Source organism: Leuresthes tenuis, unplaced genomic scaffold (genome assembly GCF_036924035.1).
Source record: "Leuresthes tenuis unplaced genomic scaffold, fLeuTen1.0.hap1 SCAF_20, whole genome shotgun sequence".
NCBI classification, from domain to species: domain Eukaryota; kingdom Metazoa; phylum Chordata; class Actinopteri; order Atheriniformes; family Atherinopsidae; genus Leuresthes; species Leuresthes tenuis.
This window is the reverse complement of record NW_027325374.1, coordinates 13,307,016-13,324,499: the sequence shown is the minus strand read 5'-3', so window position 1 is coordinate 13,324,499 and position 17,484 is coordinate 13,307,016. Positions and strand designations below refer to the sequence as shown.

At 36.6% G+C, this 17,484-nt stretch overlaps 1 protein-coding gene and 1 long non-coding RNA gene across 2 annotated transcripts in view; both read right to left on the bottom strand.

The window, feature by feature from the left end:
- LOC140278004 (transforming growth factor beta-1-induced transcript 1 protein-like) overlaps positions 1-17,484 on the bottom strand; it is a 68,035-nt gene that overhangs the window by 31,190 nt on the left and 19,361 nt on the right. The gene's annotated exons all lie outside the window — the stretch shown is intronic.
- On the bottom strand, positions 1,414-8,470 carry LOC140278925 (uncharacterized). The gene is made up of 7 exons (XR_011909226.1): positions 8,369-8,470; positions 6,312-6,347; positions 6,125-6,169; positions 5,471-5,521; positions 1,722-1,757; positions 1,549-1,593; positions 1,414-1,466 (listed from the first exon to the last, which is right to left on the bottom strand). It is a non-coding gene; the product is annotated as an uncharacterized lncRNA (long non-coding RNA).

The following is a 17,484-nucleotide window of genomic DNA, read 5'->3' as shown; positions in this document are numbered from 1 at the left end:
AGTGGCAGCAATAATAAAAGCAGGTCAAATGCTCTAAATGCCAGGAAAGAATCTTCAGAGCTTTCTTCATGATCTCCATCAGATAAGAAAACACTGGAACGTCCTTCATGAAAAGAAAGGAGATATTTCCATCCTACGGTTCCTTGTATCTTTAACTATCAAAGCATGTTTTTATAGTCATACAAACTGTGATTCATGTAAACCAACATTAAGACATTAAAAATTAGTGTGAGCAACCTTGTATTCAACTTTTGTGGCTTTTCTGACAATTTTTTGACCAATTTTTTTTATGTAGAGAATCTGTCATTTTTATATTGTTATTTTGTTCATTATATTACACACATTTTTATATTACACACATATGTGTATATTACCGTTGCCTTTAGTTCCCTGTCCTCCATTTCCACCAGCTTGACCACCATAACCTGAAACAAGAAGGAATTGGAATAAAAACCACATTCTTGCTGAGTGTGTGTCCATGTTTGATCAGACATGTTATTGTACCACCTTTCAGTTGATGTCCATTTGTTGGGCCGGCTTTAACTCCATATCCTGCAACAAAAAGTGCTGATAGTTAATATTCCAGGAATCAGTGACTGAGTAGGATTATTTCTACAGTGGATGCAGAGATTAAAGGAAGAGAGAAGTATTCAGTTTATTGTCTCTACCATTATATTTACCTCCATTCCCATTGGGCAAAACTTGTGGATTTCCTCCTAAATTAGAGACACAATGCAGACAGATATCAAAGTTAGTGGAAAGCAGTGATTCTTTTATGTAACAAACATTTAAACAACACTGCTTCTACAAAGATGTGAAGTTAGATTTACTGTAAAATGTAAGAACCAAATTTTCTTTCAAATCAGCATCCAGTCAACAAATACATATATATTACCATTGCCTTTAGTTCCCTGTCCTCCATTTCCACCAGCTTGACCACCGTAACCTGCAACAAGAAGGAATTGGAATAAAAACCACATTCTTGCTGAGTGTGTGTCCATGTTTGATCAGACATGTTATTGTAGCACCTTTCAGTTGATGTCCATTTGTTGGGCCGGCTTTAACTCCGTATCCTGCAACAAAAAGAGCTGATAGTTAATATTCCAGGAATCAGTGACTGAATAGGATTATTTCGACAGTGGATGCAGATATCAAAGCTGGAGAGAATTATTCAGTTTACTGCATCTACTGTTAGAGTTACCTCCATTTCCATTGGGTAAAACTTGTGGATTTCCTCCTAAATTAGAGACACAATGCAGAGAGATATCAAAGTTAGTGAAAAGCAGTGATTCTTTTATGTAACAAACATTTATACAACACTGCTTCTAAAAGATGGGAAGTGAAATTTACAATAAAATGTAAGAACCAAATTTTCTTTCAAATCAGCATCCAATCAACAAATACATATATATTACCGTTGCCTTTAGTTCCTTGTCCTCCATTTCCACCAGCTTGAGCACCGTAACCTGTAACAAGACAGAATTTGAATAAAAACCACATTTTTGCTGAGTGTGTGTCCATGTTTGATCAGACATGTTATTGTACCACCTTTCAGTTGATGTCCATTTGTTGGGCCGGCTTTAACTCCGTATCCTGCAACAAAAAGTGCTGATAGTTAATGTTCAAGGACTTGTTCATAAAGTTGATTTATTTCTTCAGAGGAAACAGACATTAAAGCTGGAGATAAATATTCAGTTTACTGTATGGAATAATAGATTTACCTCCATTTCCGTTGGGTAAAACTGCTGGATTTCCTCCTATATTACAAACACAAGGTAAACAGAGAGCAAAGTTAGTTTTAAGCAGTGATTCTGACATGTTAACTGAAATACAATCCTTTACCTAAGATTTTCTGTACTATAAAAATTTAAATTCTATTATTCTTTGTGATCTAAAACTGAAAAACGTTCTAATTTTGTTTGATTATTTTCCAACAAAGTAGATGCAGCTCAGTGATTTCTGCTTGGTAAGGTTTTAAGTGGCAGCAATAATAAAAGCAGGTCAAATGCTCTAAATGCCAGGAAAGAATCTTCAGAGCTTCCTTCATGATCTCCATCAGATAAGAAAACACTGGAATGTCCTTCATGAAAAGAAAGGAGACATTTCCATCCTACGGTTCCTTGTAGCTGTAACTATCAAAGCATGTTTTTATAGTCATACAAACTGTGATTCATGTAAACCAACATTAAGACATTAAAAATTAGTGTGAGCAACCTTGTATTCAACTTTTGTGGCTTTTTTCCTCCCATTTTTTGACCAATTTTTTTATGCAATGAATCTGTTATTTTTATGTTGTTATTTTGTTCATTACCTTACACACATTTTTATATTACACACATATGTATATATTACCGTTGCCTTTAGTTCCCTGTCCTCCATTTCCACCAGCTTGACCACCATAACCTGCAACAAGAAGGAATTGGATTAAAAACCACATTCTTGCTGAGTGTGTGTCCATATTTGATCGGACATGTTATTGTACCACCTTTCAGTTGATGTCCATTTGTTGGGCCGGCTTTAACTCCGTATCCTGCAACAAAAAGTGCTGATAGTTAATATTCCAGGAATCAGTGACTGAGTAGGATTATTTCTACAGTGGACGCAGAGATTAAAGGAAGAGAGAAGTATTCAGTTTATTGTCTCTACCATTATATTTACCTCCATTTCCATTGGGCAAAACTTGTGGATTTCCTCCTATGATAGAGACAATGCAGACAGATATCAAAGTTAGTGAAAAGCAGTGATTCTTTTATGTAACAAACATTTAAACAACACTGCTTCTAAAAAAATGTGACGTTAGATTTACTGTAAAATGTAAGAACCAAATATTCTTTCAAATCAGCATCCAATCAACAAATAGATATATATTACCGTTGCCTTTAGTTCCCTGTCCTCCATTTCCACCAGCTTGAGCACCATAACCTGCAACAAGACAGAATTTGAATAAAAACCACATTCTTGCTGAGTGTGTGTCCATGTTTGATCAGACATGTTATTGTACCACCTTTCAGTTGATGTCCATTTGTTGGGCCGGCTTTAACTCCATATCCTGCAACAAAAAGTGCTGATAGTTAATATTCCAGGAATCAGTGACTGAGTAGGATTATTTCTACAGTGGATGCAGAGATTAAAGGAAGAGAGAAGTATTCAGTTTATTGTCTCTACCATTATATTTACCTCCATTTCCATTGGGCAAAACTTGTGGATTTCCTCCTAAATTAGAGACACAATGCAGACAGATATCAAAGTTAGTGAAAAGCAGTGATTCTTTTATGTAACAAACATTTAAACAACACTGCTTTGACAAAGATGTGAAGTTAGATTTACTGTAAAATGTAAGAACCAAATTTTCTTTCAAATCAGCGTCCAGTCAACAAATACATATATATTACCGTTGCCTTTAGTTCCCTGTCCTCCATTTCCACCAGCTTGACCACCGTAACCTGCAACAAGAAGGAATTGGAATAAAAAACACATTCTTGCTGAGTGTGTGTCCATGTTTGATCAGACATGTTATTGTACCACCTTTCAGCTGATGTCCATTTGTTGGGCCGGCTTTAACTCCATATCCTGCAACAAAAAGTGCTGATAGTTAATATTCCAGGAATCAGTGACTGAGTAGGATTATTTCGACAGTGGATGCAGATATCAAAGCTGGAGAGAATTATTCAGTTTATTGTCTCTACCATTATATTTACCTCCATTTCCATTGGGCAAAACTTGTGGATTTCCTCCTAAATTAGAGACACAATGCAGACAGATATCAAAGTTAGTGAAAAGCAGTGATTCTTTTATGTAACAAACATTTAAACAACACTGCTTTGACAAAGATGTGACGTTAGATTTACTGTAAAATGTAAGAACCAAATATTCTTTCAAATCATAATCCAATCAACAAATAAATATATATTACCGTTGCCTTTAGTTCCCTGTCCTCCATTTCCACCAGCTTGACCACCGTAACCTGCAACAAGACAGAATTTGAATAAAAAACACATTCTTGCTGAGTGTGTGTCCATGTTTGATCAGACATGTTATTGTACCACCTTTCAGCTGATGTCCATTTGTTGGGCCGGCTTTAACTCCATATCCTGCAACAAAAAGTGCTGATAGTTAATATTCCAGGAATCAGTGACTGAGTAGGATTATTTCTACAGTGGATGCAGATATTAAAGCTGGAGAGAAGTATTCAGTTTATTGTCTCTACCATTATATTTACCTCCATTTCCATTGGGCAAAACTTGTGGATTTCCTCCTAAATTAGAGACACAATGCAGACAGATATCAAAGTTAGTGGAAAGCAATGATTATTTTATATAACAAACATTTAAACAACACTGCTTCTAAAAGATGTGAAGATAGAGTTACTGTAAAATGTAAGAACCAAATTTTCTTTCAAATCAGCGTCCAGTCAACAAATACATATATATTACCGTTGCCTTTAGTTCCCTGTCCTCCATTTCCACCAGCTTGACCACCGTAACCTGCAACAAGAAGGAATTGGAATAAAAAACACATTCTTGCTGAGTGTGTGTCCATGTTTGATCAGACATGTTATTGTACCACCTTTCAGTTGATGTTCATTTGTTGGGCCGGCTTTAACTCCATATCCTGCAACAAAAAGTGCTGATAGTTAATATTCCAGGAATCAGTGACTGAGTAGGATTATTTCTACAGTGGATGCAGATATTAAAGCTGGAGAGAAGTATTCAGTTTATTGTCTCTACCATTATATTTACCTCCATTTCCATTGGGCAAAACTTGTGGATTTCCTCCTAAATTAGAGACACAATGCAGACAGATATCAAAGTTAGTGGAAAGCAATGATTATTTTATATAACAAACATTTAAACAACACTGCTTTGACAAAGATGTGAAGTTAGACTTACTGTAAAATGTAAGAACCAAATTTTCTTTCAAATCAGCGTCCAGTCAACAAATACATATATATTACCGTTGCCTTTAGTTCCCTGTCCTCCATTTCCACCAGCTTGACCACCGTAACCTGCAACAAGAAGGCATTGGAATAAAAACCACATTCTTGCTCAGCGTGTGTCCATGTTTGATCAGACATGTTATTGTACCACCTTTCAGTTGATGTCCATTTGTTGGGCCGGCTTTAACTCCGTATCCTGCAACAAAAAGTGCTGATATTTAATATTCCAGGAATCAGTGACTGAGTAGGATTATTTCTACAGTGGATGCAGATATCAAAGCTGGAGAGAATTATTCAGTTTATTGTCTCTACCATTATATTTACCTCCATTTCCATTGGGTAAAACTTGTGGATTTCCTCCTAAATTAGAGACACAATGCAGACAGATATCAAAGTTAGTGAAAAGCAGTGATTCTTTTATGTAACAAACATTTAAACAACACTGCTTCTAAAAGATGTGAAGTTAGATTTACTGTAAAATGTAAAAAATATTCTTTCAAATCAGCATCCAGTCAACAAATACATATATATTACCGTTGCCTTTAGTTCCCTGTCCTCCATTTCCACCAGCTTGAGCACCGTAACCTGTAACAAGACAGAATTTGAATGAAAACCACATTCTTGCTGAGTGTGTGTCCATGTTTGATCAGACATGTTATTGTACCACCTTTCAGCTGATGTCCATTTGTTGGGCCGGCTTTAACTCCGTATCCTGCAACAAAAAGTGCTGATAGTTAATATTCCAGGAATCAGTGACTGAGTAGGATTATTTCTACAGTGGATGCAGATATTAAAGCTGGAGAGAAGTATTCAGTTTATTGTCTCTACCATTACATTTACCTCCATTTCCATTGGGTAAAACTTGTGGATTTCCTCCTAAATTAGAGACACAATGCAGACAGATATCAAAGTTAGTGGAAAGCAGTGATTCTTTTATGTAACAAACATTTAAACAACACTGCTTCTACAAAGATGGGAAGTTAGATTTACTGTAAAATGTAAGAACCAAATTTTCTTTCAAATCAGCGTCCAATCAACAAATAGATATATATTACCGTTGCCTTTAGTTCCCTGTCCTCCATTTCCACCAGCTTGACCACCATAACCTGCAACAAGACAGAATTTGAATGAAAACCACATTCTTGCTCAGCGTGTGTCCATGTTTGATAAGACATGTTATTGTACCACCTTTCAGTTGATGTCCATTTGTTGGGCCGGCTTTAACTCCGTATCCTGCAATAAAAAAATTTTTTTTGAAATCACTTCAAGATTATATTCTAGGGCTTGTTCATAAAGTTGATTTATTTCTTAAGAGGAAACAGACATTAAAGCTGGAGATAAATATTCAGTTTACTGTATGGAATAATAGATTTACCTCCATTTCCGTTGGGTAAAACTGCTGGATTTCCTCCTATATTACAAACACAAGGTAAACAGAGAGCAAAGTTAGTTTTAAGCAGTGATTCTGACATGTTAACTGAAATACAATCCTTTACCGAAAATTTTCTTTACTATAAAAATTGAATTTCTATTATTCTTTGTGATCTAAAACTGAGAAATTTTCTAATTTTGTTTGATTATTTTCCAACAAAGTAGATGCAGCTCAGTGATTTCTGCTTGGTAAGGTTTTAAGTGGCAGCCATAATAAAAGCAGGTCAAAGGCTCTAAATGCCAGGAAAGAAGCTTCAGAGCTTCCTTCATGATCTTCATCAGATAAGAAAACACTGGAATGTCCTTCATGAAAGGAAAGGAGATATTTACATCCTACAGTTCCCTGTAGCTGTAACTATCAAAGCATGTTTTTATAGTCATACAAACTGTGATTCATGTAAACCAACATTAAGACATTAAAAATTAGTGTGAGCAACCTTGTATTCAACTTTTGTGGCTTTTTTCCTCCATTTTTTGACCAATTTTTTATGTAATGAATCTGTCATTTTTTAATATTGTTTTTTGTTTATTACATTTCACACATTTTTATATTACACACATATGTATATATTACCGTTGCCTTTAGTTCCCTGTCCTCCATTTCCACCAGCTTGACCACCGTAACCTGCAACAAGAAGGAATTTAAATAAAAACCACATTCTTGCTGAGTGTGTGTCCATGTTTGATCAGACATGTTATTGTACCACCTTTCAGCTGATGTCCATTTGTTGGGCCGGCTTTAACTCCGTATCCTGCAACAAAAAGTGCTGATAGTTAATATTCCAGGAATCAGTGACTGAAATTCAGAATAGAATTTAAGATTCTTCTCCTCACATATAATGCTCTTAATGACCGAGCGCTGTCATGTCTTAAATATCTCATTGTAAGATATTTTTCTTAATAGAGCACTTCACTCCCAAACTGCAGGCTTACTTGTTGTTCCCAGAGTTTCTAAAAGTAGAATGGGAGGCAGAGCCTTCAGTTATCAGGCCCCTCTTTTGTGGAAGAAGCTGCCAGTAAATGTCCGGGAAGCAGACACCCTTTCCACTTTTAAAATTAGGCTTAAAACTTTCCTTTTTTATCAAGATTATAGTTGGGAATGCCCCAGGTGATCCTGAAACATCCCATAGTTAAGCTGCTATAGGCTTAGACTGCTGGGGGACATCATCTGTCACACCTTTCCTCACTTTGCTCTCTTTTCCCCCTCTTTAATTTCTCAAATGATATTATGTACATGTGACATTATTGTGGTTATTAACTTGTGTTTCCCTGTTCCAACAGATATCCTTTGAATGGTGTTATGGTGTTTTTCCCCCCTCTTTTCCCTCTTTTCTGTCTTCTCAAACCCCAGCTGGTCGAGGCGGATGGCCACCCTTCCTGAGTCTGGTTCTGCCAGAGGTTTCTTCCTGTTAAAAGGGAGTCGTTCCTTTCCACAGTCGCCACAGGCACGCTTAGATGGGAGATTGGACTGAACACAAGTTTCGGTGCAATCTGTTGGTTTTCTTAGCTCAAATATTGTTTTTAAATTTGCTCTATATGAATGAATTGGATTATTTTGAAATTAATTAATTGGATTTCATTGGATTATGATTACAATGAATTGAATTCCAATTGGCTTGAATTGGACTATATTATTTAAGTGCCTTGAGATGACAATTGTTGTAATTTGGAGCTATATAAATAAAACTGAATTGAAAAAATTGAATTGAGTAGGATTATTTCTACAGTGGATGCAGAGATTAAAGATGGAGAGAAGAATAAAGTTTACTGAATCTACTATTAGATTTACCTCCATTTCGATTAGGTAAAACATCTGGATTTCCTCCAATATTAGAGACAATGCAGACAGATATCAAAGTTAGTGGAAAGCAGTGATTCTTTTATGTAACACACATTTATACAACACTGCTTCTAAAAGATGTGAAGATAGAGTTACTGTAAAATGTAAGAACCAAATATTCTTTCAAATCAGCATCCAGTCAACAAATAGATATATATTACCATTGCCTTTAGTTCCTTGTCCTCCATTTCCACCAGCTTGAGCACCATAACCTGCAACAAGAACAGAATTTGAATGAAAAACACATTCTTGCTCAGCGTGTGTCCATGTTTGATCAGACATGTTATTGTACCACCTTTCAGCTGATGTCCATTTGTTGGGCCGGCTTTAACTCCATATCCTGCAAGAAAAATCACTTCAAGATTATATTCTAGGACTTGTTCATAAAGTTGATTTATTTCTTCAGAGGAACAGACTTTAAAGGTGGAGAGAAGTATTCAGTATATTTTATCTAACAATAGATGTACCTCCATTTCCGTTGGGTAAAACTGCTGGATTTCCTCCTATATTACAAACACAAGGTAAACAGATGTCAAAGTTAGTGTTAAGCAGTGATTCTGACATGTTAACTGAAATACAATCCTTTACCTAAAATGTTCTGTACTATAAAAATTGAAATTCTATTATTCTTTGTGATCTAAAACTGAGAAATTTCTAATTTTGTTTGATTATTTTCCAACAAAGTAGATGCAGCTCAGTGATTTCTGCTTGGTAAGGTTTTAAGTGGCAGCAATAATAAAAGCAGGTCAAATGCTCTAAATGCCAGGAAAGAAGCTTCAGAGCTTCCTTCATGATCTTCATCAGATAAGAAAACACTGGAATGTCCTTCATGAAAGGAAAGGAGATATTTACATCCTACAGTTCCTTGTAGCTTTAACTATAAAAGCATGTTTTTATAGTCATACAAACTGTGATTCATGTAAACCAACATTAAGACATTAAAAATTAGTGTGAGCAACCTTGTATTAAACTTTTGTGGCTTTTTTCCTCCATTTTTTGACCAATTTTTTTATGTAATGAATCTGTCATTTTTAATATTGTTTTTTTGTTTATTACATTACACACATTTTTATATTACACACATATGTATATATTACCGTTGCCTTTAGTTCCCTGTCCTCCATTTCCACCAGCTTGACCACCGTAACCTGCAACAAGAAGGAATTGGATTAAAAACCACATTCTTGCTGAGTGTGTGTCCATGTTTAATCAGACATGTTATTGTACCACCTTTCAGCTGATGTCCATTTGTTGGGCCGGCTTTAACTCCGTATCCTGCAACAAAAAGTGCTGATAGTTAATATTCCAGGAATCAGTGACTGAGTAGGATTATTTCTACAGTGGATGCAGAGATTAAAGTTGGAGAGAAGTATTCAGTATATTTTATCTAACAATAGATTTACCTCCATTTCCGTTGGGCAAAACTTGTGGATTTCCTCCTATATTACAAACACAAGGTAAACAGATGTCAAAGTTAGTGTTAAGCAGCGATTCTGACATGTTAACTGAAATACAATAAAATGTTCTGTGCTATAAAAAGTGAAATTCTATTATTCTTTGTGATCTAAAACTGAGAAATGTTTCCAACAAAGTAGATGCAGCTCAGTGATTTCTGCTTGGTAAGGTTTTAAGTGGCAGCCATAATAAAAGCAGGTCAAATGCTCTAAATGCCAGGAAAGAAGCTTCAGAGCTTCCTTCATGATCTCCATCAGACAAGAAAACACTGGAACGTCCTTCATGAAAGGAAAGGAGATATTTCCATCATATGGTTCCTTGTATCTTTAACTATCAAAGCATGTTTTTATAGTCATACAAACTGTGATTCATGTAAACCAACATTAAGACATTAAAAATTAGTGTGAGCAACCTTGTATTCAACTTTTGTGGCGTTTTTCCCCCATTTTTTTTAAATGTAGTGAATCTGTCATTTTTATATTGTTATTTTGTTTATTACATTTCACACATTTTTATATTACACACATATCTATATATTACCGTTTCCTTTAGTTCCCTGTCCTCCATTTCCACCAGCTTGACCACCGTAACCTGCAACAAGACAGAATTTGAATAAAAACCACATTCTTGCTGAGTGTGTGTCCATGTTTGATCAGACATGTTATTGTACCACCTTTCAGTTGATGTCCATTGGTTGGGCCGGCTTTAACTCCGTATCCTGCAATAAAAATAAAAAAAATTAATTACTTCAAGATTATATTCTAGGACTTGTTCAAAAAGTTGATTTATTTCTTCAGAGGAACAGACTTTAAAGGTGGAGAGAAGTATTCAGTATATTTTATCTAACAATAGATTTACCTCCATTTCCGTTGGGTAAAACTGCTGGATTTCCTCCTATATTACAAACACAAGGTAAAGAAATTTCAAAATTCATAAAAGAAGAGAATTTTTATTAGATTTTAATTACAGAGCAAACATATGTCTCAGAATAATCAGAGAAAATCTGTTGTGAGAGCTGTAGTTGTTCATCAGCACAGCTCAGTGCTGGTTTGCAGTTTGGAGGGCTTTGTATATTACCCATCATTTAACAACTATTAGAATAAAACAAACAAAAATCAAACTCTTAAAGCAACCTTGTAACATCCTCCAATTTACTGCTGTCCAATTGTTGAAATCACTGTTGTTCAAATACACTCAAAAAAGGGCTGAAGACACTATTTTCACTGCACTGATATGACAGCGATCAACAGAGGCACAGACTGTGCCAAAACCACACAGTAACAGTTCTTAACAACATCACTTCTGGGTTTGGTCAGCTCCCCTGCATGGTCACATTGCATTGCCTCACATTTGTTGCGGTCATGCTTTAAACCTACATGGCAGCTTAATTGGACGACCTTGATCTACTAACCTCCAGCACAATCAAACTTGCTACAGTAAAAGCTCGTCCGTGTTGGAATACTCACCCTGTTGTTTGCCACCTTGTCCGTTTGTTGTTCCAGCTGCTGCTCCGTAGCCTTCAAATACAGAAGATAGATCATATGAAAACATCAGGCATTACGAATACTTCTTATTCTCTAAGTAATTTTACTTTGTGGTAAATGGTGAATTTACCGTTGGTTCCTACTCCTTTGGTCATCCCAACAGCTGCTCCATGACCTTTAAAAAGATTTTAAATGGAGTGACACATTGGTTGGATGTGATGTGAAATTCCCATTATGGTGGTAAAAGATCAGATATATTGTCAGGCTTCATTTTATTTGTACTTATGTACCCATAACCTGAGTTGAACACTTTCAGTATTCAGTTCAAATGGCCATGCAGATTACTTTCACACTGACCTATTCCTTTTGTAGGATACCCAGCATATCCATTTTGTGGCCCCATAATCCAACCCAAACCTTAAAAAGATAAATAGATTTAAAAAAACAGAACGCTTGTTTCAAATTTTGGCAAAAGCTATTAGTTTTAAAATGTAGTTTTTACTTTACCTTTTGAAGGCATCAGCGATGTTCCCACACCTCCACCACTCTGAGGTTTATTTCCTGGAAATTAGAAGTCACAACAACAGACCAAAACCTTTTTAGCAAGGAGTAAACAAATCAACAAAAGCAATAATTATTTTACTTCTTAAAAGACAATGCACAGAATGTGACGCATTCACCATTAGTTTGTGGTCCTTGTCCATTGGGTATTACAGGTGCAGCATTATAACCTAAGTAGAAAAATTAAAAAGAAAAATGTGGCTTAACAGCATCATCTCTCCACAAATTCATACTGATGAGCATTCAAATAGTTGCTAACTGACACAAATGCGACAACAATGAGCTTTTGCGATCAATAAAGGGTCAATAATTTTTTCCTAATCTCGGATAAAAGTTCCTACACATGATTAGCATGCTGTGAGAAAAAGAACATAGGTCGCCTCTTTGGTTATTCTGTCTATTCTGAGCTAAAATGAAGTCAGTTAACTAAAGTTAACTAAATACCCCTTTTAACCAAAAATTGATGCAAGTTCAGCCAACTGTTCTCATGATGAGTGTAGAAAGGTGTAGAGTCACATTAGGCAGGGTTGCTTATTTTTGCAAAGTTACAAAAAAAGATTTTTTTTCCCCCTACATTGTGGGAATGCATTACATCAACAATTTTCCCTTTGAATTAATGCCACTTACACAAAATACCACAAAAATTACACATCTTCTTACAAATATTATATATATGCATATGCAAATGTATCTCCGATGATGAAAACTGGATCTTTTCCACCGCATTCCACGCATTAACTCGATATTGCTGCACTGCCATAAAACACAGACAACACTGAGTTTGAAATAAAGTATAAATAATTCTGAAAAACCTTTCTCTTAGCCACATAAATGCATCATTTGAGCAGGCCATTTATACTATCTGATCCCATTTTGAGGGCCTCCACTCTGAGTTTGGGAAAGCGCCACGTGTGTACAGTTTGTTACTGCTGGAGATTAGAATTAGATATAGATTCTTGTGTTGTCATGCGATCATTATAATCTTTTGTTTGATACCTGGGTGTGCTGTTAAAATGTTCATCTGCTGCAGCCTGTGTTTACCTTTTTGCATTAAAACGCTTATTTGGATGCCTTTTAAACAATTAATTGAGTTTTAATCAACACATTATTCTTTGTCATAAATTTGGCAGACTGCAAATCCACCGTAATTGTATGTGCTGTAGTTGTCACAGTTAAGTAATTTAATGTGATTCTGTGGCATGCTGTCTTACTTTTTCCTGCTCTGTCTCTTTTTAACGATGTTATAACAGTCTAAAAGAAAATTAAAAAAAACTGTGGCGGAGCCTTTAATCTATTTATCTATTTCTAAAGGAATCACTACATTACAATTCGACTTATTCTATTAAATTAAGTGTAACAGTGAGACATTAATTTGACAAACATTTTTGAGGAGACTTTACAGAAGTCAATGGAGCGACTGTGTAAAAGCAGTAAAACCATTCTCTTATCCTCTCACAGGTGGATGTTAAATTTAGACTACTGCCGCCACCAGAGTCAAGCTGTCTTTGATTTCCCAAACTGAGCCAGCGGGTGACGGGAAAGCAGAATATATGGCTGCTTCGCATCATCACAAGAAAACTTGGAAGAGGGCCAACAACACTGAGCTTTACAGCTCTGAGATTTCACTTTAACATGATTGTTTGAAATTCGACAGGCAAACCCGACCACCTGGTAGACATTTGTCTCATTCTTCCCTTGAGTCGGCAGGACTCTCCTGTTTTACTTTACACTGGGTGTGTGTTCAGCACGAAAAGCATTTCTGTACTGTGGGGATTTCTGTTGAAATCATTCAGTTGGATATTAAATCCTAGCTTCATCTGGCATGATTACATTCCGTTAAAGAAGAGGGTGCCGTGTTTTGTTTGGTCAAAATTTGAAGGAAAATCCAGTAGGTTTCATTTTCAATTTTGATTTCAAAGAAATGCAGCAAAATAATTTGCACACAGACTAAATGCAACATTCTTATCATTGAAGGTGGAATCTATTACAGACGTGAAGATATTCCCAAACACATTGGCTGTACATAGTCCAATTATCGACAACTACACAATCAATTTGAAAGCAGACATTTGCTGTTGTCACATTTATGAGCTTTTCACTCTCATGCCGTCCTGATATGGCTACATTTCGGGATGGGAGGAAGTCCTTTGATTTAAGCCATGTGTGCTATAAATTCTCTGATTATTTGATTCATTTCACCACATATTTCTTTTTTAGGACTCTGGGACAAATTTACAACAAGTTCAGCAGGAAACAAAATAATGAAATTTAATGTGTTGATCTCAAAGTTCATTTTTTGAGACTCTAAATCATGTCTGATGTGGACATGCAGAGCCGTTTCTCAGTGCCAACCACACCATCACCATCATTGGCTGTAATTCAGCTCATGACTCAAGCTGAGTGTCACCCTCTCAGACCACAGACACAGAAACACACAGCAAACATTTCACTCTAAGACTATAAGACATTCAGCTGGAAGTTTTCCAGTGACTTTGATCAGTACAAATTTCCTTGCATTTAATCGAAAGAAGGACATCATTGTATTTTCAAACTGATAGTGCTGTTATGGTTAAATGATCAGCATTAACTGAGCCACCACAAAGCTTCAAGTTCAAGGTGAGAGTATCCTTTTCAGTTTTGTAAAATTTTAGAGCGAAATAAAAGAAAGATGATTTAGGCACCCCAAAAGATTTGAGCTCTGGGACTTTTACAAAGGACTTTATCAACTTGTTAAGGCTATTACTTGTTCCTGGTTATTGTTAGGAAAGGAAACCGAAACCTGCCATAAAGAGTAGTGAAGTGTTTTCATGAAGTCCTTATAAAGGCTTGACGTGCTTAAGAAATAGTCTTTAACAGGGACAGCAGAGATTAAATATAAACTCTTGAAAAACAAGAAAACATTCCAAAAGATCAAAAGACCTTCATACAGCTTGAGCATTCTCTGCTGTGGTGATTCTCTGTTCATCTGCACAAAAGTGCATCTTCATGGGAGAAGAACCAGAAGAAAAAAACTGTCTTCAATAAATCAACAGTCAGATGCTTGCAAATTAGCTTTTAAATGAGCTGCTGTATTATGCAAACAAGTCCTGTGAATCCATGAAGTTAGAACGGACATTTTCTCACAATGAGTAAAAGTAATTTAAATTGGTGGATAAACCTCAAAAGAGCACTCTATGTACTATGGCCCGAAATGCTTACAGAACCAGAAGCTTTTTGCAGAAAAAAACTTATGACAATCCGCAGAAGAACAAGATATTAATCTGATATGAAAAGCAAGTACAGGCTGCAATACAAGGGGCTGTTACCAGGTACTGATATTGCATTTTTTTCTTTCTTTCTTAATATTTTGAGTTTGCAAAGGATGGAGATGTAGAAATAATCTTGCTGAACATATGTAGGAAATTTTAATCTATATAATAACTTGATGCATTTTGGAAATGAGATCATCTTTTTCCCAGTTAGCTATTGATGGTAAAGAACTTTTGACCTGGGTGCCTAAACTTTTGCAGACTTGTCATGTACACTAATTGCTGTATTTTGTTCACAAAATACATGCCACCTGATGAAACCATGACTTTCATCTTTCAGACACTTACCCCCTGTGTGTGCTGCCTGCACCAACCAAAGGAGCACTGCGCTCTGAAGAAGGAGCCATCCCACCATGGTGGACCTGGAAGAAAAATGGTTTTAGACCCGGCAGGAGAACGAGGAGGCTGAAGAAGATGTTCTGAAGTGGGACACTCACCCTGATTAGGAGGGTTTAATATACACTCTGGTCTGAGGTGCACCTCCTCTCACCCCCTCTGGTGTTTGTAGATGTTCCTGGCTTCCAGATCCTCCCCTGCTCGTTCGGAAACGCATTGAGGTGTACACAGACTATCTGAATAATTGGCCACCTAAACTACATTAACACTTAAGGGAGAGATCAAGAAGCAAAGAGAAGGAGTTCACTTATTTGGACATTGACTGATGAACTTTGGAACGGCTCGACTGAGGGATGGCAAAGTACTCATTTGTTTTGGACTCATTTGCAGTCACATTGCAGTTTAAAAATTGTGTACAGACTCATGATTTCTTGGCTTTACCACTTAATTTCTCCAGCATGGATAAATGTATTCCTCCAAAAGACTGGCTGCTCACCACAACACTACACATGCATTTAAATAAAGGAGCGACAATTTGGCCTAATATTAAGTAAAAAAAATTTCCATAGACAAAAGAAATCCAAAAAAAACCCCAACAATTTAACAGAGAGGTCAATAGCCAACCTGTTTCAGGTTCAAACAACCTTAATGTTGAATGGAATTTATAGCAGAAATGACATCACTTTAACATGTTGAGTGAGAGCATGACACAACGCAGGCCTCTGTCAGCACATACAGTTTTCATGGTGCCAATCAACACACGCGCCATGAAGTGGCCCCTTGGATATTCAAAGAAAAGTGAGCAAAAGAAAAGGAAAAAAAGAAACATATCTCACCTTTCACATAGATTCCTCACCTAAAGTCCAAATCCTCCTCTTACGAGGTCAAGGAGAGGTTAATGTCTCACTTCCCTGCCCGCCCAGACCTCTCACATACTTGGCCTCTAAACAAACACAAATGCCAGTCCAGCTTTTCACCGCTTGGTGACGAATGTGTGTTTAAAATCATGAATGATCATTATGCTTTTGATCTCTTTTGGAGAGTCCAAGTAGTCGTGGTTTGAATCATTGAGATTGGGTCAGTTTCAATCGATATTACGCAGGATTACTTAGAGGTTTCTTTGGACTTGGTAAGCTTTGTGACAATGTGCCATTACAGCGTGCGAAAATCTTTTTAGTCACTAGAATTATTTGTGTTATAATTTGTTAGCTACTTTGGTCACATGTTCATTTATATAATGAATCCTGCTAAGAAACAAAAAAGATTTTATGAGGAAGGGGAGTGAAAGCCTCAAACATCAGTAATAACCTAAAATTGATTCACCTCCAAGCGGTCAGTTTATGATTAAATTCACTTCCCTGAACTTGTGCGGTAGGCTTTGCTTTGAAGTGGTGCCCAGGATGTTTGCATGTAGCTCTGCGTGTTACAGAATCACACCCCTGTTCAAGAGGGACTCGCTGGCTGCATGCAGCCATGGCTTCAGTAAGTATCCCAGCCCTAATGTGTGCAGCTGCAAGGTGCCCAACAATGCTGAGTCAGTGTTTGGTTAAAAGCCAGTTGAATCTGCCAACTGCTGCATGTTCGACGCAGTTGGCATTGGGAACAGGGCCTCACCTGAGAACCTGCGAGAGCACAGCGAGACAAGGTTTCTCCAAAATATTTTTTTTGAAAATGTGACACTTCAGGGCTCATCTTGGGGTGACCAATGTCAGCTGTTTTTAAGTTCCCATAGGAATGGAGATAGATTGGAAGAAAAGGGAAAAAAAAAAAAAAAAAGTTGCCCAAACTCAGTTTTAAGACTAGACTCAAAATCTACAAAGAAAATACTTCAGATACATGCAGAATAATGAAGTTACGATATCTTGGACCTTAACACACCAGGTTTAGACTCCATCTGTAGCGATCCACAAATATTCTGACAAACAAAAAACTGGAATTCCATGTTCTGCCATTTCTCTCTTTAGGAATCTCTCACACTGGTGTTTAAACACTGTCCCGCATTGTTTGGTTGAAACTCAACAAAAGCCACATGAAATTCAGAGGACAGAGTTCAGACCTGCTTATTTCTCAGAGACTTCAGTAGGCTCTGAAGTTGAAGTAATTTCTCCATCTGAAATTGCTTCCATCAAGTAA